Source organism: Microcebus murinus, chromosome 12, assembly GCF_040939455.1.
Source record: "Microcebus murinus isolate Inina chromosome 12, M.murinus_Inina_mat1.0, whole genome shotgun sequence".
NCBI classification, from domain to species: Eukaryota; Metazoa; Chordata; class Mammalia; order Primates; family Cheirogaleidae; genus Microcebus; species Microcebus murinus.
In genome coordinates this window covers 84,383,303-84,401,743 of record NC_134115.1, presented here as the reverse complement: position 1 = coordinate 84,401,743, position 18,441 = coordinate 84,383,303, and the positions used below count along the sequence as shown (strand labels likewise).

Here is an 18,441-nt window from a genome sequence, read left to right as displayed (position 1 = left end):
TAATGGAGAAAGCAGCTGAGTAGCCCACATTTTTCAACCTTTTTTTCTTTTGAATTCCTGGGCTCAAAGCAATCCTTCTGCCTCAGCCTCCTGAGTAGCTGGGACTACAGGCACATGCCACCATGACCATTCAGGCTTTTTTCATTCCAAAGTACCTTTACAATCTTTTCTCCCATTTTCCCTTTTCACAGATGTAACATATTAGCGCCCCCAAAAGACCTGGATGTTCTCCCATTCTATTTACAAATTCCTCTGTCCTTGTCTTTGTTCAACTTGTTCTCACCACTTGGAGCCTTCCAATATCCCTATAACCAAAATACATCTGTGATTCAAGGCCCAGTTCAAATGCCATCTCCTCCACATAGCATTCCTTGACACTCCCCTCCACACTCCTGTTTAGAAGCAATATAGCCAATCTATATTTTCTTGACTCTTTATACAGGTACCTCTATTAAGAAATCATGACTTTTAAGAAAATAGATTATCACTCCACATATTATGTATTAATTAAAAAGGAAAAAGGAAACTTTACAGTAGAAATCTAGTGGATATTACCAAATGATCAAATTTACATTGATCATAAAACTGGCATCATGTCCCTCTGATGTGATACCTGATATCTTGAGAGGGCCTAAAATCACCCTATGTAGCATTCCAGCCAAAATGCTTAATCTGAATCTAACCAAGAAGGAATGTTCAAACAAATCAAATACAGGGGCATTCTACAAAACAATTGGTCTAAATGCTTTACAAATGTTACTGTCATAAGAAAACCACTTAAGGCTGGAAAAAGTTCCAGAATCAAGGAGACAACTAAATTTAATGCAAGATCCTTAACAGGATCCTGGATGAAAACAGTAATTAAAAACAAAACTAAGGACAGCATTGGGACAAGTAAGGAAATGGACCATGCATTAAATAATGATAATATATCCATTTTAAATATCTTGAGTGTAACAACGGAGCTGTAAGTCCATGTTTTTGTTCTTGGGAAATGCATGCTAAAAATTTTGGGGTTAAAGAGCCCTGACAGTATCCATACCTAACTCGCAAATGGTTCAGTAAAAAATGTGTGTCTTCTATGTGTAAACATGGCAAAATGTTAACAATTACCGAATCTAGGTAAAGGATAAATGGGTGTTTATTGAACAGGACTTCTGTAGGCTTACAATTTTTCAAAGGGTTGGGAAACAACCCTTTTTTAAGTTAAAACAAACCATTTAAAAGTTATAGATTGAAAAAAAGAACAAAACAAAACCACAGCAGAAAACAGGGAAAGGGAAAGGCACAAGAGATAATTTAGCACTTGTATTCTGCCTCCCAGAATTAACAGTTCACACTGTTATAACTGCATCTAGCCTTTAAAAAACAAAATCACCTCTGCTACCACCCCCTATTCTTATTCCCTTACAGATGTAAAATTATGGGGTAGGTTATACCTATTTTCAACTTTACTAAGTATTGCAAATACTTTCTCCAAAAATAGCTGTACAAATTTACACTCCACCAGCAGTTTCTACAATTACCATTTTTGCCATACCTTCACCAAATATTTGATATTGTGACATCAAAATTTGTTATCAATCTGATGTGAAAAATGCTGTATCAACTTATTTTAACTTGTATTTCCTTGATTACTAATCAATTACATTGATTATAAATCAATACTAATACTAGCATAAGTGTCCCTTCTAGAGCTATTTGTTTTTCTTTTTGACAGAAGCAAATCTGTGGCCCTCAACATACTGAATAAGAGAGTAACTAAGAAATAAAACAATCAACCTAGGATCACATAGTTAAAGAACTCCAGCAAAAGAAGAACTTCACCTACAGACCTTTCCCCTTTATTACATCATTATGGAAAGTTAAGTATAGGCCGGGCACGTTGGCTCATGCCTAAATCCTCGCACTCTGGAAGGCTGAGACAGAAGCACTGCTTGAGGTCAGGAGGTTGAGACCAGCCTGAGCAAGATCCTCTACTAAAAATTGAAAAATTAGTCAGGCACAGTGGTTCGTGCCTGTAGTCCCAGCTACTTAGGAGACTGAGGCAAGAGGATCACTTGAGCCCAGGAGTTTGAGGTTGCTGTTGAGGCTGACACCAAGACACTTTAGCCTACATGACAGAGCAAGACTCTGTCTCAAAAAAAAAAAAGTTAAGTATAATCAAAACCTACATGGCAGCATGTACTATAATTAGTCCCCATATGAAACCAAATGCCCACAAAAGCACTACAGAATGTTTGGGAAATAACTTCCTATCTTTTAAAAAATATAAGATGATGAGCCCAAGAGCTCAAGGCTACAGTGAGCTATGATCACATCACTGCACTCCAGCCTGGGCAACAGAGCGAGACCCTGCCTGTTAAAAAAAAAAAAAGGCCAGGCACAGTGGCAATTAGCTGGGTGTGGTGCAGTCCCACCTACTCAGGAGGCTGAGGCAGGAAGATTGCTTGAGCCCAGAAGTTTGAGGTTGCAGTTAGCTATGATCACACCACTGCACTCCAGGCTGGGCAACAGAGCGAGACCATGTCACAAAAAAATAAAATAAAGGTAAGATGAAATTCAACTCAGAGTACATAATACTATTTGCAAGATTTTAAAAAATGGGTATGCTTATTCTTTCTCCACTCATGGGTAATATCCCATTCCACTTCCTCTAGAACATAAAAAAGTAAAATAAAATAAATGGGTATACTTTGTTGCTAGAAATAAAAAACCTAGCTCCTATAAATTAACTCACTCATTTATTAATTCAGCAAGCATTTACTGAGCACCCATTATGTGCCAGCCCCTATTCTGGCACAGTGGTAAAGACAGTCCCTATTGTCATGGACCTGACATTCAAGTAGGAAACAAAAAGACTAAAACAATAAATATACATACAAGTAACATAACACCAGATAGAAACATGCTATAAAGAAAATAAAGGGACAGGGGAGTGTGAGCCACAGCACCCAGCCTATTGCTATTCTTTCAGAGGCAGGGAAAACATCTCACACAAGATGTTGACAGGTCCTTTACAAACAGGTGCAAATTTCAAGCTACACATATTCTGAAACAAAAGTTAACTGATTTGTCAGTGAGAAGACTAATGCCAGAATGAAACTGAACTATAAGAATTTGAAATGGAGTTTCAAGAAAATGACCTAACTCTCCAACTCTATAATCTGTATGTTTACTTTCTATCATATGTAAAAGGATAATAGGAAAATATATTTAAAGAGAGAGCCTGGTGTTCTTCACTTAAAGAGGAAAATTAGGATAGCTCTGTTTAAAACCAAACCATTTAAAGAAAATCAGCAAACACTAAAATTTCCTTTCACAAACTTACAAAGAGCTTCAATCACTTGGAACTAGGGAGGTGCCTTAATACATAAATCTAAAGGCCAACATACTGACTTCCTTTTCTTTTCTTCCTCAGATTATCAAATTTTGTTGATTCCTGTATGCTGAATTAAATATTTGTGGTCTATTCTATCTTTCAAACCTACAACTCTGATCCCATCCAAATCTTTTACCTTTCTGATTATAAAATTCCCTTTCATCTATACCATCATCCTGTCTGCCTTGTCTTCTTTCTTACCTAATGATTCACATAGTCTTCCAACAGACTTATAGATCCAAAAAGACATTTCTATTGTAGGAGTTCTTAATCTTTTTGTGTCATATACCTCTTTGGCAGTCTAGTGAAGCCTATGGTCTCCTTCTCAGATTGCTTCTAAAGGCATAATTAAATATATGAGATTACAAAAGAAACCCATTACACTGAAATTCTAGCAAACAATAAAAAAAGCTGATATGGTAATATATGTGCAGCTTTATTATTAAATAACAAGATCTAACAGCATATCTAGTAACACCATAAATTCAAAGAAGTGATAAGCATATGTGATATTTTGAGCTATCTGAAACAACTATAAACTATAAACCTGACACAAAAACATCCATAATTTCTGGTCAGATGAGTGTCTCACACCTGTAATCCTGGCACTTTGGGAAGCCAAGGCAGGAGGATTGCTTGAGGCCAGGAATTCAAGACCAGCCTGGGCAATAGTAAGACCCCCCATCTCTAAAAAATTTTAAATATTAGCTGGGTGTGGTGGCACCAGCTGTAGTCCCAGCTACTTAGGAGGCTGAGGCAGGAGGATCACTTGAGCCCAGGAGTTGGAGGCTGCAGTGAGCAATGATGATGCCACTGTGCATCAGCCTGGGTGACACAGTGAGACCTTGTCTCTCTCTCTCACACACACACACACACAAAATCCGTAATTTTTATAGATGACGAAGTCACAGATTTCTACTTCTAAAACTCTACTGTTGTTTGATGCCTACGTTCATAATTAAGGAAATAATTTCAGTTCATGTTTAATAAAAATAATGTCATTTTATCCCCATTCTAGTTAAAGGACCCCTTGAATTCTATACACATTCTGTCCAACGGTGAACTCCAGGTTAAAAATCCTCTCTAGTTCAAAGCCCTGCTCAAACTTTTTTGTGCGTGATAAATTTAAAAATAACAACACTGATTCCTCCTTTGATCTAGCTCTCATCTGAATATACCACCCTGTCTCCGTTTTCATGCAGACATATACACACTGAACCTAGTGTGTATTTCTGTGGTTTGTCTAGCTAACAGCAATCACAATTGTGCCAGGCAGTAAAAGCTGAAGTTGAAGGAAAAGGGATGGAAACAACCAACAGTCCCTCACTTCCAGACCTCCAACAGCAAGTGGAAGGATGCCAAGTACAGTGTGTGTGTTTACAGTAGGTGGGCTGCCCCCAGACCCGTGTCCAGCTTGCCGAGCTTCCCGGAAGCACGACATCTTCACCAGCGGCATTCAGAAGACATTCCATCTCCTCTCACCTCCTATACTTAGTTCCCTACCTGCTGGGTGCTGGCCTCTAGCTTCAACGCGAAGCCGCCCCACGGTCCTCCAGTCTCTTCCCACCCCATCCCCCACGCGTCCCTCCCTCTTGTCAGCCCCAGGCCGCCCTAGCTCCAGCGCACCGCCACGTCTCTCCCCTGGGCCTAACCGTGTGTCCTCCCACCCCCGCTCGCCCGACACTCATGGGATGGGCCCAAGGCCCAGGGGTCAGTTGGACCCGGCGACCCGGCCGTCAGGCGCAGGCTGCGGCCCTAGGCCAGAGCAGTCGGGCCCCTAGGCAGGCAGCCGCGCGCTCCGCGCGGGTTAACCTGGGAAGCACACTCACCAAGGGGCTCATGCGGGCGACGACACGAAGGATTTCTCCAGACTGCCACTCGGCCTCCAAGCCGTCGCCCTCGCCCTCGCCGCAAACTACCACCGCCGCCGCCGCCGCCGCCGCCACAGCCACCTTCGCCACTCGCTAGTTGGCTTCCCTGCGTCCTGCAGCGGCGCTGCCGCCACTCCAGCGCGCGTGCGCGGCGCCGCGGGGGACCCTGGGACCGGTAGTTCGGTCTGGGCGGCCCGAGGCTCCCTCTTCCGCCGCGGGCGGCCGGGTCAGCTGCTGTCTGCAGCAGTCGCCGGTGTCTGGATCCGGAACTGCCTTCCCGGAAATTGTCCACGGAACCTGGGCCCTCGCTTCTGCATACAGAGGTGCTGGTGAATGTGAAAGTCCGCCTGAACAAGTATGTGTAAAGTAAAAATTTAGAGCATCTTAGGTTTTCTATAAAAATTCTCCCTTGCTTGGGACACGTTATTCGAATGCCTCACACAAACACATGCCTCACAAACCTCCCCTCCCTTTCTGAGTTTTTTTTTTTTTTTTTTTTTTGAGACAGAGTCTCACTTTGTTGCCCAGGCTAGAGTGAGTGCCTTGGCGTCAGCCTAGCTCACAGTAACCTCAAACTCCTGGGCTCCAGCAATCCTCCTGCCTCAGCCTCCCAAAGTAGCTGGGACTATAGGCATGCGCCACCATGCCCGGCTAATTTTTTCTACATATATATGTAGAATTAATTTCTTTCTATTTATAGTAGAGACGGGTCTCGCTCTTACTCAGGCTGGTTTCGAAATCCTGACCTCGAGCAATCCGGCTGCCTTGGCCTCCCAGAGTGCTAGGATTACAGGCGTGAGCCACTGCGCCCGGCCCTTTCTGTTAATTGATTTGGATGTAGCTGGATTTTCAGTATTAAACCTAGTTTCCCACTTCTTATTTTACCATTGTAAATTCTTATTTTACTTATTGTAAATTTGATTGACCATACAGTTATTTTAAATAAATTAACAATTTATCTTTTGGGGTTTTTGTTTTGTTTTGTTGTTTTTACAAAATAACTCATATATTCAGAGGTCCAGTTAGCTGAGATGAACAGTCATAGCAACCTTAAATTTGAAAGATATCTTAAAGGTCATTATTGCAACTCCCTCCCAGGCAGGAATTCCCTCTTGTACATTCAGCCAGATGGTCATCTTTTATTTCAACAGTTTAAATTTCAGGGAGCTCAATACCTACAGTATTGCGGCCTGCTCCACTGTTGGACAGCTCTAAATATTAGAAAGTTCTGCCTCCTGCTGAGCAGAAATTCACTTCCTTCCATTGGTAGTACTTTTGCTGCATGGAGCAATACAGAATGTTTTCCACCTGATAGCTCTTCACAAAACTGAAAACAAAGATTATTTCCTCTAACACTGGGAGTCTCCAGGGAAAAAAGTATTAATAATCAAATATTTCCCAAATATTTCAAATGTGAATCAGCTCCCAGACTGCTTTCTCTAACGTGTCCCCTTTAAAAATTGTCAGAATTTGCTTCATATTTATTGCCTCATTTTATTACTACATCGTATTCTCTGGTAGGCTGGTCAGGTGTTATTGCTATCATGTGCCCATTCAACTGATTGAAGAATTCAATTAAAAGTCAGCCAGGTGCAGTGGCTCATTCCTGTAATCCTAGCACTCTGGGAGACAAAGGTGGGCGGATCATTTAAGCTCGGGAGTTCGAGACTAGCCTGAGCAAGAGTGAGATGCCCATCTCTACTAAAAATAGATAGAAATTAATTGGCCAACTAAAACTATATAGAAAAAATTAGCCGGGCATGGTGGCGCATGCCTGTAGTCCCAGCTACTTGGGAGGCTGAGGCAGGAGGATTGCTTGAGCCCAGGAGTTTGAGGTTGCTATGAGCTAGGCTGAAGCCATGGCACTCTAGCCTGGGCAACAGAATGAGATTCTGTCTCAAAAAAAAAAAGTTATTTATTAGCTCTGTTACAATGCATTGCCCACAGCACCAGGGGGATAAAAAAAAAGCAAGAGTATACATACAATTTACCATCTAGGGTGAAGGGAAACTCCCACAGCTTAAGGATTTTTTTTTCAGTATATTATGGGGGTACAAATGTTAAGGTTATGCATATTACCCTTGCCCCCCTCCCTTCCAGCTTAAGGATCTTAATAAGCTAAGGTACAAAGTGCTATGAGAATCCAAGAGAAAGTGGCCTCCTCAAATTGAGGGGCCATGACCTTATGGAGGAGGTGACATTTGGGAGTTATTCGATGGCTGGGTTTCAAGATGAGAGATGGCATTCATGGACTGCTAAGAAAGAACCCAGCCTGAGCAAAAGGAATAAGTTCACAGTGGGCTCTGGAATACCAAGTGTGAAGGGGCTAGAGTACACAGACCAGGGAGGAGGGTAAGGAAAGGCCCCCAGAGTTGCAAAAAGATCTTGAGGAAACAGCATTATATATAGTGAGTGAAAAGAGAACTGGGATGGTCAACCATTCTGAGCTCCTATTCTGTCACCTGCAAATGAAGAACTTTAACTAGATGGGGGGATGGGTGTTTGTTTTGTTGTTTTTAAAAACATGGGATCTCACTCTGTCACCCAGACTAGAGGGCAGTGACCCTATCATAGGACACTGCAGCCTGGAACTCCTGGGCTCAAAGGATCCTACTGCCTCAGCCTCCCAAGTTGTGGGAACTACAGGTGTGTGCCACCATACCTGGCTAAAATAAGCAGTTTTCAATGTTTTTTTCCATTCAGCACACACAAGGAATTCAACACTCCTGCTACAATGGGTCATTTCAACAGTGATTCTTGCAGAATATGGAATAGGTATTATTCTCACTACCTTTCACATATGGGAGAGTAAAGTCAAGAGGTGAAAATTTGCTCAAAATCCATAAATAGTACTCCTTGAGGGCAGAGAACTCCACTGTATCACTGACAGTATCCTGGCATACTGCCTAGAATGTAATAAACATTTGTTTCTTGTTTTTTAAATGAATAAGATGAATAAACAGTGAACGCTGTCCAAAGACCTTTTCTTTCCACTACAACACTCAAGCCTCTCAGCCTTCTCTAACAGAGAGGAATATGAAATCACTGGTCCACAGTTACAAAATTCATGCTAGACCTCAATTAGAGCTCAGTTCTTCAGACTCCCAACTCCATACTCTCCAATAAACTGCACTGCCTCAGAATCTCAGAGCAGAGACAAAACTCAGAACTTTTTTTTTTTTTTTTTGAGACAGAGTCCTGCTCTGTTGCCCTGGCTAGAGTGTCGTGGCGTCAGCCTAGCTCACAGCAACCTCAGACTCCTGGACTCAAGTGATCCTCCTGCCTCAGACTCCCAAGTAGCTGGGACTACAGGCATGCAACACCACGCCTGGCTAATTTATTTTTTCTATTTTTAGTGGCTTGGCTAATTTATTTCTATTTTTAGTAGAGATGGGGTCTCGCTCTCACTCAGGCTGGTTATAGACATGTTGAATCACAGATGTTAACTGAATGGTGAAAATTTACTCAAAATCAAAAAATAATACTCCCTGAGGGCAGAGAACCCCATTTTATTCACCACTGGGCATACTGCCTAAAATGTAATAAATGTTTTGGTTTTTATTTTTTAAAGGATGGCTCTCTCTATGTTGCCTGGGCTGGAGTGCAATGGATATTCACAAGCACGATTATAGTGCACTGCAGCCTCAAACACCTGAACTCAAGATGATCCTCCCACCTCAGCCTCCAGAGGAGCTGGTACTATAGAACACAACACCACGCCCAGCTTGTTTTGTTTTTTCATGAATGATTAGAGCTCAGAGTCTCAGAGATCATCTAGGCCAACACCCTTACTCTTTGAATTTGGAGGCTATTCTCAAGAGATCCTAATTAAAATGTACATGCCCCTGAGAAAAATAATATTTTAAGTTATTATTTATCTATATTTAGGAAAGAAATGTGACAGGTAAATGAGAGCAGACTATACCAGAAAGAAAAATGGCATATCCAGAAGGAAAGAAAGATTAGGAAGAGGAAGAACAAGATGAAAGGGAAAAAACAAGGACTTCAACTATAAGATGACTTTATCTATTTGGCACACAGTTTAGGAGAGAAAATACTTTGTTTTTTTTTTGTTTTTTTTTTTTTTTAATATAAGCAGGAATACAGAAGAGAAAATACTTTGAAATGGTAGTACACATGTGACTGTGGAAATTCACAGCCTGTGCAAACATTAGTGTCTAATATGAAACAGTCAAATTGTAAACAAGGTGATAAGTAAATATAGCAATAACATAAATAGAAACCAATATAGGTGGGGCATGGTGGCTTATGCCTGTAATCCCAGCACTTTGGGAGGCTGAGGCAGGAGGATTGCTTGAGACCAAGAGTTCGATACCAGCCTTGGCAACATAGTCTCTACAAAAAAAAATTTTTTAATTAGCTGGGCATGGTGGCTGATGTCTGTATTCCCAGTTACTTGGGAGGCTAAGGTGGGAGGATCACTTGAGCCCAGGAGTAGGAGGCTGCAGTGAGCTATGATCACAACACCATACTCTAGCCTGGGTGACAGACCAAGACCTTGTCTCTAAAAAGTAAAATAGGCCAGGTGTGGTGGCTCACGCCTGTAATCCTAGCACTCTGGGAGGCTGAGGCTGGTGGATTGCTCCTGGTCAGGAGTTCGAAACCAGCCTGAGCAAGAGCGAGACCCCGTCTCTACTATAAATAGAAATAAATTAATTAGCCAACTAATATATATAGCAAAAATTAGCCGGGCATGGTGGCACATGTCTGTAGTCCCAGCTACTTGGGAGGCTGAGGCAGGAGGATCGCTTGAGCCCAGGAGTTTGAGGTTGTTGTGAGCTAGGCTGACGCCATGGCACTCACTCTAGCCTAGGCAACAAAGTGAGACTCTGTCTCAAAAAATAAATAAATAAATAATAAAAAGTAAAGTAATAAAATAAAATTACACCTAGCTCTCTGGGAGGCCGAGGCGGGAGGATTGCTCGAGGTCAGGAGTTCGAAACCAGCCTGAGCAAGAGCGAGACCCCGTCTCTACTATAAAATAGAAGGAAATTAATTGGCCAACTAATATATATACAAAAAATTAGCCGGGCATGGTGGCGAATGCCTGTAGTCCCAGCTACTTGGGAGGCTGAGGCAGGAGGATCGCTTGAGCCAGGAGTTTGAGGTTGCTGTGAGCTAGGCTGATGCCACGGCACTCACTCTAGCCTAGGCAACAAAGCGAGACTCCGTCTCAAAAAATAAAATAAAATAAAATAAAATAAAATAAAATTACAGCAGAGAATTCATCATTTTACCATTAAAAAACACTAACTGTAAACAACAATGTTACCAACCCTATCCATCCCATCCAGTCATGAAGATAAAAACCAAAGGATACAGACCAAAGCTTAAAGCAAAACACAAAGGTAAGCTGTTATACTATGCCATGGTTCAAATTCAAACACCAGACAGACATTTCAAACATTCAGTGCTAAAGGCTAACTTAAGCCATTTTTAGTCCACTCATTTGTTTTCTGAAATTTACTTTCAATCAACCAAGTAATATAGGAATTCATTCTTATTCTTAAAAAAACATACACGATATAAGTAAGTCACAGGCTCCTCTGGATTCCCATCCAGTTCCACCTAGAGGAAGCCACTCTTGTCAACTTGGTAGATATCTGTTCAGATTGTGTGTAGGGTGTGTGTGTGTGTGTGTGTGTGTGTGTGTCAGTTGGTGTGTGTGCGGATTTATCAAACAGGATCACATTTTATATACTATTCTATGTTGTGCAACTGTTCGGGTGGAACTTACTAGGTGCTCACGGTGGGTTGGAGAAAGAATTCTCACAGCAGGAGTAAAATAGTTTTAGGAAAGAAACTTTATTGTACTTTCTCAAGAAAGAGGAAGAGAGAGAGGCCACGACACTGAAGAAAAGGTAGGAAGAAGTGCCAGACAGCTGAGGAAACTCACTTGGTTCTTTTGAGCAGTAAAAATGGCTTTTTTGGCCAGGCATGGTGGCTCACGCCCTAATCTTAGCACTCTGGGATGCTGAGGCGGGCGGTTCGTTTGAGCTCAGGAGTTTGAGACCAGCCTGAGCAAGAGCGAGACCCTGTCTCTACTAAAAAAAATAGAAAGAAATTAGCTGGACAAGTAAAAAATATATCTCTGTATAGATATATAGAGATATATATTTATATATAAATTAGCCGGTCATGGTGGTGCATGCCTGTAGTCCCAGCTACTCAGGAGGCTGAGGCAGGAGGATCACTTGAGCCCAGGAGTTTGAGGTTGCTGTGAGCTAGGCTGAAGCCACTGCCCTCTAGCCCAGGCAACAGAGTGAGACTCTGTCTCAAAATAAATAAATGAACGAATGAATGGCTTTTTTTTTCTCTGCTTCAGCACACTGGTAACGGAAGCGACTGCGAGATGTCAGGGAGTTCTTTATTTCTTTTCCTTTCTCTGTGAAATTGGGTTACCTGAGTCCTTGAAATCTGTTCTTCTGGCAGGAACTGAGACAGCTGGAGCAGGGAGATCCACCCCTACTGTTCTCGTAGGGCTCTTCAAGACTGAGAAATAACTCTTAGAGATAACAAGCTAGGCCACAGGTGTTTAATTAAACAAAGGGTAGTTGTATTGTTTTTTCCCTTTCTTTCTGTTTGATAGTTTATCTTCCTTTGTTAGATAGGTTATTAATAAGACTACCTTTCAGCAACTACTTTTTTTTCATTTAGTAATAAGTCGTAGGCATCTTTCCATATCAGCACATAAAAATCTGCCTGATTGTTTTCAACCTTTGCACAATATTTCCATAGTATAAGCTACCATATTTCATTTAGGATACTCTATTGATGAACAATTAGGTTGACTCATTACATTTTGAATAACCAAAAAAAAATAAATAAATAAGTTGGCCAGGTGCGGTGGCTCACGCCTGTAATCCTAGCACTTTGGGAGGCCGGGGCAGGAGGATTGCTTGAGCTCAGGAGTTCGAGACCAGTCTGAGCAAGAGCAAGACCCTGTCTCTACTATAAATACAAAGAAATTAGCCAAACAACTAAAAATATAAAAAATTATCTGGGTGCAATGGTATGTGCCTGTAGTTGTAGCTACTTGGGAGGCTGAGGCAGTAGGATTGCTTGAGCCCAGGAGTTTGAGGTTGCTGTGAGCTAGGCTGATGCCATGGCACTCTAGCCCAGGCAACAGAGTGAGCCTCTGTCTTAAAAACAACAACAATAACAACAAAAAACATAAGTGCTAGGATTACAGGTGGTGAGCCACCTTACCCAGCCCTGTATCTTCTATTTAGATAAAATCTCTGGGCCGGGTGCAGTGGCTCACCACCTGTAATCCTAGCACTCTGGGAGACCAAGGTGAGTGAATCTCTAAAGGTCAGGAGTTCAAAACCAGCCTGAACAAGAGTGAGACCCCCAGTCTCTACTAAAAAATAGAAAGAAAGTAATTGGTCAACTAAAAATATTTAGAAAAAATTAGCTAGGCATGGTGGCGCATGCCTGTAGTCCCAGCTACTCAGGAGGCTGAGGCAGGAGGATCACTTGAGCCCAGGAGTTTGAGGTTGCTCTGAGCAAGGCTGATGACACAGCACTCTAGCCCACGCAAGAGACTGAGACTCTGTCTCAAAAAAAACAACATTAAATATATTAAGTATATTTCGATGATGGTTACACAAATCCAATCCATGAGATAAGATTATATAGAACTATTTACAAACATATCCGTACTCAAATGTAGGATAAAAAATGGCAGAGAACTGAATAGTGTGTGTAGTCTAGTTAAAAGTAATGTTCCAGGCCGGGTGCGGTGGCTCACGCCTATAATTCTCGCACTCTGGGAGGCTGAGGCGGGCGGATTACTCAAGGTCAGGAGTTCGAAACCAGCCTGACCAAGAGTGAGACCCCATCTCTACTATAAATAGAAAGATATTAATTGGCCAACTAATATATATAGAAAAAATTAGCCAGGCATGGTGGCTCATGCCTGTAGTCCCAGCTACTTGGGAGGCTGAGGCAGGAGGATTGCTTGAGCCCAGGAGTCTGAGGTTGCTGTGAGCTAGGCTGACACCACGGCACTCACTCTAGCCAGGGCAACAAAGCGAGACTCTGTCTCAAAAAAATAAAAATAAAAATAAAAATAAAATAAAAGTAATGTTCCAGGCCAGGCAGGGTGGCTCATGCTTATAATCCCAGAAGTTTGGGAGACTGAAACAAGAGAATCACTTGAGGCCAAAAGTTTGAGACCAGCCTGGGCAATGTAAGGAAACCCTGTCTCTATAAAAAATAGAAAAATAAGCCAGGCCTGGTGGCATGTGCCTATAGTCCCAGCTACTCAGGAGGCTGAGGCAGGAGGATTACTTGAGCCCAGGAGTTTGAAGTTGCAGTGAGCAATGTTCATACCACTGAACTCTTGCTAAAGTATAGAGATAGACTGTTTCAAAGGAAAAAAAAAAAAAAAACCTTAACTTTTAAAAAGTGAAGACAATGTGTATAGCACATTGTACTTTCAGAAGTATAAATAGTAAACGATTTTTTTTTTTTTGAGACAAAGTCTAGCTATTTTGCCCGGGCTAGAGTGCCGCTGGCATCAGCCTAGCTCACAGGGATCCCTCAGGCCATCCTCCTGTCTCAGTCTCCAGAGCAGCAGGGACTTTAGGTGCGTGCCACCATGCCTGGCTAATTTTTTCTATTATTAGTTGCTTGGCTAATTTTTGTCCTTTTTTTTTTTTTTTTTTTTTTTTTTTTTGAGACAGAGGCTCTCTCTGTTGCCCAGGCTAGAGTGCCGGGGTGTCAGCCTAGCTCACAGCAACCTCAAACTCCTGTGCTCAAGCGATCCTTTTGCCTCAAGTGATCCTTTTGCCTCAGACTCCTGAGGAGCTGGGACTACAGGCATGCGCCACCATGCCTGGCTAATTTTTTCTATATATTTTTAGTTGTTTGGCTAGTTTCTTTCTATTTTTAGTAGAGATGGGGTCCTGTTCTTGCTCAGGCTGGTCTCAAACTCCTGACCTCAAGCAGTCCTCCCACCTCAGCTTCCCAGAGTGCTAGGATTATAGGCATGAGCCACCAGGCATGGGCTGTAAATAGTAAACTATTAATATATAATTTATATCTACTTTCTGGCTCAAATGTTAGGGTGACTCTTTGGTTTTACTCTTGAGTTGTTTGAGGAAGTTTGAGTAATTTAATCATTCCCACTCCTTTAATAAAAAACACTCTGTGACCAATATAAGAGAATTAGATGTACCACTTTTTTTTTTTTTTTTTTTTTTTTTTGAGACAGAGTCTCACTTGTTGCCCAGGCTAGAGTGAGTGCCATGGCGTCAGCCTAGCTCACAGCAACCTCAAACTCCTGGGCTCAAGCGATCCTCCTGCCTCAGCCTCCAGAGTAGCTGGGACTAGAGGCATGCGCCACCATGCCCGGCTAATTTTTTCTATATATATTAGTTGGCCAATTAATTTCTTTCTATTTATAGTAGAGACGAGGTCTCGCTCTTGCTCAGGCTGGTTTCGAACTCCTGACCTTGAGCAATCCGCCCGTCTCGGCCTCCCAGAGAGCTAGGATTACAGGCGTGAGCCACCGCGCCCGGCCTAGATGTACCACTTTTAAAAGCATTTCCAGAAATGTTTGTGAAATTCAAAGGCATCACCAAACTTTTTTTTTTCCATTGAAAGAAACCCTGAAAATTGACTCTCAAGAGATGGCTTACTTGAATGACTTCTAAAATTTCTTCTCATAGTATATTTCTATGATTAGTAATAGTGTTACCACTATTCTAGAACTTTCAAAGTACTTTACATATGATATCTCATTTGATCCTTGAAACAACCGAGTAAGAGAGGCAGGGCAGAAATTCCTGACATTCAATAGATAAAAAAACTGAAGCTCTGAATTGATTTTTTTTCAAGGTCATGTGTTCTATCTTCTAGTTGAATGTTCTCTCCAACAAACCATGTGGAAAATTTTTAATTATCAAGATCTTAACATTCAACTTGTAAACCACATAGATGCTTTCCTTTTCCTTCCTGCCATATGCCTTTTGAATATTATTAATAGGAATTAAATGACATCTAATCCTAATCAGTCCTAACTGCTTAGCTTTCTGAGATCAGGTGGAAAATAGAAATCCATTTTTTTACTCATAGATGCAAAAGTGAAATGAGCTCATTTAAATTACTGGATAAAAATCTACATTTGCCTATCACTCATTGTCAAAATATTTGCAAATTATGTTTCTATATCCTAAAACAAAATAAAGCCGGCTCCACTGGCACATGCCTTTAGTCCCAGCTGCTTGGGAGGCTGAGGTGAGAGGATTGCTTGAGCCCAGGAGTTTGAATCCAGCCTGGGTAACATAGTGAGACATAGTCTGTAAAAATATAAATAAATAAAATTTAAAAATATAAACTTTATAAACCTGATGCTTAGGATGATAGCTTAGACTACAGAGATTAAAAATCAAACTGCTAAGGCTCAAATCCTGGTACCATATCTCCTCAACTGTGCAATTTCCTGGGCAGGATTCTTTACCTCCTGGGTCTTCAAATTCCTTAGCTCTAAAATAGAGGTTAAAAAATGTTTTCATAAGGTTTAGAAGAAATAATTCACATAAGCGTTTAACAAAGTGTCTAGCATTTAATTAAGTATTGATGACTCGACACTGATACTATTAGTGGTACTTACAGTTCAGCAAACTAGGTTTTCTTTTGTTCGTTTTTTTTTTTTTTTTTTTTTTTTGTGACAGAGTCTCATTCTGTTGCCCAGGCTAGAGTGCCATGGCATCAGCCTAGCTCACAGCAACCTCAAACTTCTGGGCTCAAGCAATCCTCCTGCCTCAGTCTCCGGTGTAGTTGGGACTACAGGCATGCAACCACCATGCCTGGCTAATTTTTTCTATAGATTTTTAGATGGCCAATTAATTTCTTTCTATTTTTAGTAGGGACGGGGTCTTGCTCTTGCTCAGGCTGCTTTCGAACTCCTGACCTTGAGCGATCTGCCCACCTCAGCCTCCCAGAGTGCTAGGATTACAGGCATGAGCCACCGTGCCCAGCCAGCACACTAGTTTTGTCCATGCACTTTCCTACTCAATCAATAAGTGACTGTGCTTTGGAATATAGTATAAAATATATATAAAATACCTGGTCTTAAAAAGATGCTATAACCACAAAATACACAATATACACAATTCCCTTTGGAAGTTAACTAGATACTTTTCTAAATCTTAGAAAAAGGAGAATTGCAAAAGGTTACTACATTAATCAAGGGAGAGGCTGAAATTGAGAGGTGATTTTGTTTTGACACAGGGTCTTATTCTGTTGCCTAGGCTAGAGTCAAGTAGCACTATAGCTACTGCAACCTCAAACTCCTGGGCTCTAGTAGTGATCCTCCTGCTTCAGCCTCTCAAGTAGCTGAGACTACAGGCATGCACCTCTATACCCAGCTAATTTTTCTTTTTTTTTTTTACTATGTTGCTCAGGCTGGTCTTGAACTCCTGATTTCAAGTGATCCCAGCCTCCCAAAGTGCTGGTATTATAGACATGAGCCACTGTACCTGGCAGAGAGCTTTGATTTTTAATGGAAATGGACTGTGATCTATACAGAAAGTTTGCTTAAAGTGACATGAAGCTGTCATGTGACCAAATGGTAATTTCTCTTTTGATACTGGACTGATGCAACCCAATAAAGGGTCGATGTTGCAGCAGAATCATAAGCCTTGTTGAAGCAGATGTATGATGCAACCTCTATAGTAAGGAGGGAGTCAATTCTGAGTCACCAGTATAACCTGTACACTAAAGGAAAAATTCCTGAGCACTGACTCATAGGCTCAACATCTTAGTGAACTGTTCTTAAGTTGTTTCAGTGCTATTTCATCACAGTATACCCCTGAATCTCAAAATATTCTGTATCAGGGTTTTGGCTTATCTATAGTAGGTCCTCCAAAATCATTTGAATGAACAAATTTTTTTTTTTAAAGTTAAGATCATTGGCTGTGTATTGTCTACCTGTATATGAGTCCTAACTCCATCAGTTACCAGCTATGAGACTTGTCTAGTTATTTAACTCTTTCAGTCTCAGTGTTCTCATCTGGAAAATGGGAAATGCCTTCCAAGTATTGAACTGTAAGGACTGAACCACACATGAAAAGCACAAAGAACACGACTTAGCACACAGTAACTTTTTAAGTAAATAGTCATCTTTATTATTTTTTTTTGCAACCGGCCATATACAAGAGTAAAGCATTATTAAGAGGATTTTTGTCTATCAAAATGTGTTTGGTACACCAGACCCTTTCCAGGAGTGAAGATAGAAAGGTTATCAAGAATAAAGGATGAGGAAGGCCATGCAAATGATAACCTGAGCCACAAAGGGAAACCATGGGCAGAGGAAGGGCAGCAAGCTAGAAAAAGTATGCTTCCCAGGGTGGGAGTGCTGGCATTAGTAAACTCTTTAGGAGAGGGATGCCATAGTGAGGAGGGCACTGAAGGCTAAGAGGCAATTACTTTGCCCAGGCCTGTCTAGTGACTTACCGTGGGGCAGGGGCAATGTGGAGAGGCCTGGAATGGTTGGCTGGGCAAGGGTGCAGGGGCGACATAACGGGCCAGGAGAGGCCACTATTCACAGCCGAACAGAGCCCAGAACAGGCCCCAGCTCGAAGAGTGCACACCGGTGAGCAATGAAAGGCCTAGAGCCTCGGACAAGGTAGTACCGAGAGCGGCTGTGAAGGGCAGAGAAATGTGTTCCGAGATGATTACAGCAGCTACGCTGAGACGTGTCTGCTTGGGATGGGATGGAATCCGGGAGGTGAGAGCCGCTTCCCGCTTTGGGATGAGGGTCAGAGGCGGGAGGGAGAGGCAGTGGAAAAGCGAAGGATTCGGGTCCCACCGCTCCAGCAGACCAGGCGCGCCGGACGGGCTCCAGCCCCACAGGGCCCAACGGGAAGGCGGGATCTGAGCAGTTACCGGCGGAAACGGCCTCGGGGTAAGAGGTCGCACGAGGGACAGGCAGCTGCTGGACCAGTGGGACCAGGGCACGGAGCGGATGTTACCTGCCATTGGTCGCTGTTAGGTTCGACCGGCAGCCAAAGAGCGTCGTAGCGGTGACGTCAGCTGCGGAGGGTGCCGCTTCGAATCGGCGGCGGCCAGCTTGGAGGCATGGGCCAATCAGCGGCCTCCAACGAGCAGCGCCTTCACCAATCGGCGGCCTCCACGACGGGGCTGGGGGGAGGGTAT

The 18,441-nt window shown here is 42.3% G+C and overlaps 1 protein-coding gene across 6 annotated transcripts in view; it reads right to left on the bottom strand.

The window, feature by feature from the left end:
• GAPVD1 (GTPase activating protein and VPS9 domains 1) overlaps positions 1-5,379 on the bottom strand; it is a 73,160-nt gene extending 67,781 nt beyond the window's left edge. For all 6 annotated transcript variants that reach the window (XM_076009039.1, XM_012771906.2, XM_076009041.1 and 3 more), the window contains exon 1: positions 5,212-5,379. The gene's annotated coding sequence lies outside the window, so the exon portion shown is untranslated. The remainder of the gene's footprint in view (positions 1-5,211) is intronic.
• Between the last annotated feature and the right edge of the window lie 13,062 nt (positions 5,380-18,441).